We start from the raw sequence: 10,006 nt of genomic DNA, 5'->3' as shown, positions 1-10,006 counted from the left end.
AATATAACATAAATGATAAGTAGGTGACAGTGTCGACCATGTGTAAGTAATCATAAATAAATGTTATATAACAAAAATATAAATATTAGTAAACATAAATGAAAATTTGGCGACAGTGTCGACCATATATTTTTTCAGGTGGTATAACCGACCTATATCATTCTGGTGGTATAACCGACCATATATCATTTTGGTGGTATAACCGACCATATATCATTTTGGTGGTATAACCGACCATATATCATTTTGGTGGCAGAGCCAACCATATTTAGTATTAAGATTATCGTGCTGATAACGTGTTATAATTCAGTAGGCTTATAACTACCTTTAGTGGTTTGATTCTTGATGTTATAATTCAGTAGGCTTATAACTACCTTTAGTGGTTTGATTCTTGATTTAGAATACTAATAATGAAGTGTAAGAACAAAGATGATAATGGAGAGAAAGAAAGAAACACTTTGTAAGTGTGAGAAATGGTGCAAGTTTAATGCTTGCATTCATGAGTATTTATAGCCTAAAATCTCAATATAAAAATACATACTTTGTGTACCAAAATTGACTATATGTATACACCAAAATTGACTATCCATATCTATATTATTATTATTATTATTATTATAACAAAAGTAGAATTATCATAAAGCTATCAAGTGCAAAAATCTGATTATATATAATGAAGTATATACTTAAATTGTAGTGTTGTGAATAAGGGATAATAGATGTCTAATCTATTAAATATTCACCCAATTAGATCAATTAATAATTATTGTTGTTATGTAGCTTTTTGTAATTGAGTTCACAGTAGAGTCTTCATTTTGGGTTGTTTGGGCCACATGGGTTCAAAGGGTCGTGCTACTTGTTTGTTTGTATATATGTATTTATTTATCACCTTGGCATATATATAAAAGGTTTTAGCTTTCAAAAAAAATAATAATAATTGATGTGAATAATTAAAATGGACGAGTAATGGATATGGACAATTAATTTTTCCATGGATTTATTCATTATCATCTGATATACATATATACAAACATACATGTCTAACTTACATAAAGCGTGAGTTATACATTCAACGTGTCACTCTGTTAATTACTTCTCTAATCACCCTCCACGTGTTAATCACCACAATAATCCAGAATTTTATTTGTTAATTACCCGAAAAAGACACGTGTCCCTATCAACATCTTGGTTAACATAAATTACAAAAAAAAAAAAAAGAAGAAGAAAAAAAACATATAAGTACCAAAAAAACGTCACTGTACCCTCTCTCTTCAAACTCCCTCTCTCTTCAAACTCCTCACACCCAACACCTTTCAATCGCCGATTATGGCCTCCAGCGTCCGTATTATAGGTCGACGCTACACAGTTTTAATCCGCCACATTTTTAAGCACAAATTGGTATAAATTTTGTGCAGTAACTCCGGTTTACTTAGACTCGCTGGAATCGGATTAACGAACGATGAAGCGGCGGAATTAATGTTTGAATCACCACGATTTAATTACAGATATCTTAATATGGATCACAATAACCAATTCTACTACATGTTTGTTGTAATTCATGTAATTGAATCGTCCACTTTTTTAACAAAATTTGGATGTTAATATTTGGGTGTTTGGATGTTAAATTGAATAGCTGGAATCAAAAAATAGGTGTTAATATTTGGGTGTTTTGATGTTAATATTTGGGTGTTTGGATGTTAAATTTAATCGTCGGAATCATTTTGTTATCAACTACTACATGTTAATATACTTTTAACAATTTCTTAAGCATCTCCTACCTAAAATTACTATATGATTTGCACCACCCAAACTGGATATTTCTTAATAATTGTGATTCTGATTTATCAGTTAAGTTGTGCTCAAAGGTCGAAGGATCGTCGATTGTTCATCTTACGTATTCATAGTATTATGCTTAAAATTTAATTTCTGAATTTGTTATTGATCAAAATAATTTCATAGCCTTGATTTAGGGAAGTCAAGGTAATATTTTTATTAATTATTAGGGTTTATATTTGGTTTCTTGAATTAATTATTCATATCTGTGATTTTTGAATTAGGGCAAATGAGGAACTTCCTTAACCTATCATGTATTATATCATGTTGTTATTGTTATAACCACAAAAGGAATTGATGACATGTCTCTCAAGGTAATCTGTGTATTTTGAATTGTATAGTTCAGTTTTGTTGAACATGTTTTAAACAAATAAGTTTTTTATTTTTTTGATGTGTGCCATCTAATATAGCAAGAAGCATATGATTATGAAGATGTAAGCTGTAATGGTTGCATTCTTATTACTGTGACATGTCACGTTTGAACATTGATTATCATTAGGTATATAAATATAAATATAATATGTAGTGATGTATTATATAAATAAAAACTTGAGGTCTTTAGATGTGGTAATTTTTTTTTTTTTTTTTGTCCTTTGCATACTAATCATTGATATTTATTTGTCTTTGATGATGAAGGTAAACTATTGGCTAGAATCATTGGAACTAGAGGTGTCATCCAAATTAACAGGTCAGGCTTCTTGAATTAAAATGTCGAGCTGCTTGAATTACTCCATTAGTGGATTCTAATATACATAAACCTGTTGCTTCTTGAATTAATCCCTTAGTGGATTCTAATTTGGTAAACCTATTGCTAAAATTGTTCAACTATAAGGTTCAATTCATTTTTACGTTGTTTTGGTTTACATCTTTTTTTAATTGTGTGTAGGTGGCAAAATAATGGGTCAAGCTAAAAAGTGGAAACATTTTGACCATAAAAAAATTAGTTTAGAAGTATTCCGGTCAACCTGGACTGACCCATTTTGACCATAAAAAAGTTCTTCATTTAAACATCTTACAAGCATGAAGTTTCACTTCTCGGTGAAGAAGAACTCATTTGGAGGTACCACCAAGCCATATGTAATATGTAAGGTTACTCTTCCCATATTTCCTTATTGTAGCAAATTAAGATCAGATCTGAAATATTAGAGTAATTAAAGGAGTTATCTTGAGTTAGTTCTAATGCCAATGGGTCAAAGGGGTATAATTTATCTTAGGCCAGGTTATCATAGGCTCGTATTTGTTTTTATAATCAAATTTACAACATTAATAATTGTCAAATTTTGAAAGAAGTTTTAAAAAGAGGTGGCGGTGACCATTCCGAGCCAACCATTTATACTTCATTGCACGTTTAATTTTATCATGTTCTCTACAATTCTTTTGAAATGTCCCGTTCATATTGATTATAAACATTCCATATTAATTGATTTCGTTGCGAGGTTTTGACCTCTATATGAGACATTTTTCAAAGACTGCATTCGATTTTAAAACAAACCATAACCTTTAAAATATTACGACGATTATCAAATAATGATAATCTAAAATATAGCGTTTTCACACGACCATTACATAATGGTTTACAATAATATTACACAGCAATATATGTCTTCAAATGCAGTTTTTAAACAATATTATACAAGCATGCTGACTCCAACTCTTGTCCATAAATTAGCATGCAACAGCGGAAGCTCTTAATAATCACATGAGAATAAACATGCTTTAAACGTCAACAAAAAATGTTGGTGAGTTATAGGTTTAGCCTATATATTTATCAAATCGTAATAATAGACCACAAGATTTCCATTTCCATTTCTCAATAACATGCAATCTGCATAAAAATCATTCATATGATGAACAACTGGTAACCGACATTAACAAGATGCATATAGAATATCCCCATCATTCCGGGACTCACATCGGATATGATAAATCGAAGTACTAAAGCATCCGGAACTCGGATGAGGCTTGTTGGGCCAAATAGATCTATCTTTAGGATTCGCGTCAATTGGTGGCAATTATCATAAACACCAATTCTTAGGCTACCAAGCTAAAAAGGGGCATATTCGGTTCGATAATTCAACATTGAATGTAATTTCGATCACTTGTGTCTATTTTGTAAAACATTTATAAAACTGCATGTATTCTCATCCCAAAAATAATAGATTTCAAAAGTGGGACTATAACTCACTTTCACGTATTTTCACTTTGTTGGAAAATAAGACTTGGCCACTCGTCGATTCACAAACCTATAACAAATATGTACATATATATCAAAGTATGATCGAAATATATTCACAACATTTTTATTACGTTTTAATGATTTAAGTTTGTTAAGTTAACAGTCCAACGTTAGTAATCTACAACTAGTTGTCCACAGTTAGATGTACAGAGATAAATCAATATATATATTATCTCGAATCAATCCACGACCCAGGGTATACAAGTCTCAGGCTAGATCACAACTCAAAGTATATATATTATTTTGGAATCAACCTCAATCCTGTATAGCTAACTCAAGCATTACTGCATATAGAGTGTCTATGGTTGTTCCGAAATAAATAATATAGATGGGTCGATATGATATGTCAAAACATTGTATACGTGTCTATGGTATCCCAAGATTACATAATATATGTTAGAATACATGTGTAATACAATATAAGTTAGTTAAGTTATGATTTGTATAGATTTGTTACAAATTTCACGTAGCTACAACAATCAAAATTATCCAATCTTGTTTTACCCATAACTTCTTCGTTTTAAATCCGTTTTGAGTGATTAAAGTTGCTATGGTTTCATAATGAACTGAAATTTATGAAATTAAACAGAAAAAGTATAAGTTTATAGTCGGAAATACAAGTTACAAGTCATTTTGTAGAGGTAGTCATTTCAGTCGAAAGAACGACGTCTTGATGACCATTTTGAAATACATACTTCCATTTTGAGTTTAACCATGATTTTTGGATATAGTTTCATGTTCATAAGAAAAATCATTTTTCCAGAAGTATATAGATTTTAAATCAAATTTTATCATAATTTTTAATTATCCAAACCAAAACAGCCCCCGGTTTCGCTACGACGGCGTATGTCCGATTTTACGGTGTTCTTCGTATTTCCAGGATTTAAATCATTAAGTTAGCATATCATATAGATATAGAACATGTGTTTAGTTGATTTTAAAAGTTAAGTTAGAAGGATTAACTTTGTTTGCGAACAAGTTTAGAATTAACTAAACTATGTTCTAGTGATTACAAGTTTAAATCTTCGAATAAGATAGTTATATACATATGAATTGAATGATGTTATGAACATAATTAATACCTCAAGTTTAGTAGGTAAACCTACTAGAAGTGACAAGAAATGATCTAACTTCAAGGGATCCTTGGATGGCTTGAAAGTTCTTGAAGTAAAATCATGACACGAAAACAAGTTCAAGTAAGATTTCTACTCGAATTAAGATGGTTATAGTTATAGAAATTGAGTTAAAGTTTGGATATGAGTTTTACCTTGAATAAGAAAGATAAACTACTGTAAATAACAAAGGTTTCTTGATCTTAGATAATTACTTGGAATGGATTAGAAAGCTTGGAAGTATACTTGAAAACTTGAAAGGATTTTCGAAGTGTTCTTGAAGTGTTCTTCCTATGATGATTATAGCTTGATTCTTGAAGTAGTTTTTGATGAAAATGATGATTTGGTTACTGGAAAAATTCGTTCATAGGTGTATGTGTGTGTTGAGAGAGAATTAGAAAGAAAAATGGAAATGAAATTAAGTGAATGGGGAGTGGTGAGTGGTGAGTGGGGTTAAAAGGAGTTCTTGTTAGTTGACTAGTTCATGGTAGAAGTTAAACTTGATTAGTCATGCATGACATAATCAAGAGTGGAATCCCATGCTAGTTCCTATTGGTATATACCTATAGTATGTACGTCTAGAAGCTGGGTATAATACGAGTTGGAAGACTGAATGAATATGAGTAGAATTGTTGATGAAAATGAATGAGAATGTAATTGTAAGCATTTTTGTTAAGTATGGGTGTTTTGATATATGTCTTGGAGTCTTTCAAAAGTGTATTAATATAACTTAATACACTACATGTATATACATTTTAACTGAGTCGTTAAGTCACCGTTAGTCGTTACATGTAAGTGTTGTCTTGAAACTTTTAAGTTAACGATCTCATTTAATGTAGTTAACCCATTGTTTATTATATCTAATGAGATGTTAAATTATGATATTATCATGATAACATGGTGTATGAATATATCTTAATACAATATATATATATATATATATATATATATATATATATATATATATATATATATATATATATATATATATATATATATATATATATATATATATATATATATATGTGTGTTAAAACGTCATTACAACGATAATCGTTACATATATAACTCGTTTCGAAACTCTTAAGTTAGTAGTCTTGTTTTACATATGTAGTTCATTGTTAATACACATAATGATATATTTAATTATCATTTTATCATGTTAAACATAGTGTATCAATATCTTAATATGATTCATATGTATTTAGTAAGACGTTGTTATAATGATAATCGTTATATATATCGTTTCGAGTTTCTTAATTCAATAGTCTCATTTTTATGTACATAACTCATTGTTAATATACTTAGTGTGATACTTACCTATGATAATTCTCATGTTAACTATATATATATATATATATATATATATATATATATATATATATATATATATATATATATATATATATATCCATATATATATCATCATGTAGTTGTTTCAAGTTTAAACGTTCGTGAATCGCCGGTCAACTTGGGTGATCAATTGACTACACAAACTCATTTCAATTAATCAAGTCTTAACAAGTTTGATTGCTTAACATGTTAGAAACATTTAATCATGTAAATATCAATTTCATTTAATATATATAAACATGGAAAAGTTCGGGACACTACAGTACCTACCTGTTAAATAAATTTCGTCCCGAAATTTTCAGCTGTTGAAGGTGTTGACGCATCTTCTGGAAATAGGTACGGGTATTTCAGATTCATTTGATCTTCACGCTCCCAGGTGAACTCGGGTCCCCTACGAGCATTCCATCGAACCTTAATGATCGGTATCTTGTTTTGCTTGAGTCTTTTAACCTCACGATCCATTATCTCGATGGGTTCTTCAACTAATTGTAGTTTTTCGTTGATTTTGATTTCGTCTAAAGGAATAGTGAGATCTTTTTTGGCTAAGCATTTCTTCAAATTTGAGACGTGGAAGGTATTATGTACATTGGCGAGTTGTTGAGGTAATTCAAGTCGGTAGGCTACTGGTCCGACACGATCTATAATCTTGAATGGTCCAATGTATCTTGGATTTAGTTTTCCCCGTTTACCAAATCGAACAACACCTTTCCAAGGTGAAACCTTAAGCATGACCATCTCCCCAATTTCAAATTCTATATCTTTTCTTTTAAGGTCCGCGTAGCTCTTTTGTCGACTCTGGGCGGTTTTCAACCGTTGTTGATGGATGATTTTCTCGGTAGTTTCTTGGATTATCTCTGGACCCGTAATATGTCTATCCCCTACCTCACTCCAACAAATCGGAGACCTGTACTTTCTACCATAAAGTGCGTCGAACGGTGCCATTTCGATACTCGAGTGGTAACTGTTGTTGTAGGAAAATTCTGCTAACGGTAGGTGTCGATCCCAACTGTTTCTAAAATCAATAACACATGCTCGTAGCATGTCTTCAAGCGTCTGTATTATCCTTTCACTCTGTCCATCAGTTTGTGGATGATAGGCAGTACTCATATCTAGACGAGTTCCCAATGCTTGCTGTAATGTCTGCGAAAACCTTGAAACAAATCTGCCATCTCTATCAGAGATAATAGAGATTGGTATTCCATGTCTGGAGACGACTTCCTTCAAGTATAAATGCGCTAAATTTTTCATTTTATCATCTTCTCTCATTGGTAGAAAGTGTGCTGACTTGGTGAGACGATCGACTATTACCCAAATAGTATCATAACCACTTGCAGTCCTTGGCAATTTAGTAATGAAATCCATGGTAATGTTTTCCCATTTCCATTCTGGGATTTCAGGTTGTTGAAGTAGACCTGATGGTTTCTGATGTTCAGCTTTGACCTTAGAACAAGTTAAACATTCTCCTACGTATTTAGCAAATATCGGCTTTCATACCCGGCCACCAAAAGTGTTTCTTGAGATCTTTGTACATCTTTCCCGCTTCGGGATGTATTGAGTATCTGGTTTTATGTGCTTCCTTAAGTACCATTTCACTCACATCTCCAAACTTTGGTACCCAAATTCTTTCAGCCCTATACCGGGTTCCGTCTTCCCGAATATTAAGATGTTTTTCCGATCCTATGGGTATTTCATCCTTCAACTTTCCCCTTGTATAACCTCCTGTTGTGCCTCTTTTATTTGAGTAGTAAGCTTAGTATGAATAATTATATTCATAGCTTTTACTCTTATAGGTTCTCTATCCTTTATGCTCAAGGCATCGGCTACCACATTTACCTTCCCAGGGTGGTAACGAATCTCAAAGTCGTAATCATTCAACAGTTCAATCCACCTACGCTGTCTCATGTTCAGTTGTTTCTGATTAAATATATGTTGGAGACTTTTGTGGTCGGTGTATATAATACTTTTGACCCCATATAAGTAGTGCCTCCAATTCTTTAATGCAAAAACAACAGTGCCTAATTCCAAATCGTGAGTCGTATAATTTTGCTCGTGAATCTTCAATTGTCTGGACGCATAAGCAATTACTTTTGTTCGTTGCATTAATACACAACCGAGACCTTGCTTTGATGCGTCACAATAAATCACAAAATCATCATTCCCTTCTGGCAATGACAATATAGGTGTCGTAGTTAACTTTTTCTTCAACAATTGAAACGCTTTCTCCTGTTCATCCTTCCATTCAAATTTCTTCCCTTTATGCGTTAATGCGGTCAAGGGTTTTGCTATTTTGGAAAAATCTTGGATGAATCTTCTGTAGTAACCAGCCAATCCTAAAAATTGGCGTATATGCTTTGGAGTTTTCGGGGTTTCCCAGTTTTCAACGGTTTCAATCTTTGACGGATCAACCTGAATACCTTCTTTGTTCACTACGTGTCCGAGGAATTGAACTTCTTCCAACCAAAATGCACATTTTGAAAACTTAGCGTACAGTTTTTATTTCCTCAACAATTTTAGCACTTTTCTTAAATGTTCTTCGTGTTCTTAATCATTCTTTGAGTAAATAAGTATGTCATCGATGAAGACAATGACAAACTTGTCATAATATGGTCCACACACTCGGTTCATAAGGTCCATGAACACAGCTGGTGCGTTAGTCAACCCAAACGGCATAACCATAAACTCGTAATGACCGTAACGCGTTCTAAAAGCAGTCTTTGGAATATCATCCTCCTTCACCCGCATTTGATGATACCCAGAACGTAAATCGATCTTCAAATAAACTGACGAGCCTTGTAGTTGATCAAATAAGTCATCGATTCTTTGTAGTGGATAATGGTTCTTGATGGTAAGTTTGTTCAACTCTCGGTAGTCGATACACAACCTGAATGTACCATCCTTCTTTTTGACAAAAAGACAGGAGCTCCCCACAATGATGTGCTTGGTCGAATGAAACTACGCTCTAAAAGTTCTAACAATTGGCTTTGGAGTTCCTTCATTTTGCTGGGTGCGAGTCTGTATGGAGCACGAGCTATCGGTGCAGCTCCTGGTATAAGATCTATTTGAAATTCAACGGGTCGGTGTGGAGGTAGTCCCGGTAATTCTTTTGGAAATACATCAGAAAATTCTTTTGCGACGGGAACATCACTGATGTCCTTTTCTTCAGTATTGATTTTCTCGACGTGTGCTAGAACAGCATAGAAACCTTTTCTTATTAGCTTCCGCGCCTTCAAATTACTAATAAGATTTAGCTTCGCATTTCTCTTTTCTCCGTACACCATTAAGGGTTTTCCTTTTTCTCGTACAATGCGAATTGCATTTTTGTAACAACCGATCTCTGCTTTCACTTCTCTCAACCAGTCCATGCCGATTATCACATCAAAACTCCCTAACTCTACTGGTATCAAATCAATCTTAAATGTTTCGGTAACCAGTTTAATTTCTCGATTTCGACATATATTATCTGCTGAAATTA

General features: G+C 32.6%; 1 long non-coding RNA gene across 2 annotated transcripts; it reads left to right on the top strand.

The window, feature by feature from the left end:
* The first annotated feature begins 1,267 nt into the window (after window positions 1–1,267).
* Window positions 1,268–5,248, top strand: LOC139873422 (uncharacterized). 2 transcript variants are annotated; one of them, XR_011767339.1, is made up of 5 exons: window positions 1,268–2,147; window positions 2,244–2,332; window positions 2,470–2,521; window positions 2,720–2,917; window positions 5,163–5,248. It is a non-coding gene; the product is annotated as an uncharacterized lncRNA (long non-coding RNA). The 2 variants fall into 2 exon arrangements; XR_011767338.1 differs by lacking the exon at window positions 5,163–5,248 and having other exon boundaries at window positions 2,720–3,149.
* The last annotated feature ends 4,758 nt before the right edge of the window (window positions 5,249–10,006 follow it).

Source organism: Rutidosis leptorrhynchoides, chromosome 10 (genome assembly GCF_046630445.1).
Source record: "Rutidosis leptorrhynchoides isolate AG116_Rl617_1_P2 chromosome 10, CSIRO_AGI_Rlap_v1, whole genome shotgun sequence".
Lineage (NCBI taxonomy): Eukaryota > Viridiplantae > Streptophyta > Magnoliopsida > Asterales > Asteraceae > Rutidosis > Rutidosis leptorrhynchoides.
This window is presented reverse-complemented; position numbering and strand designations above follow the sequence as displayed.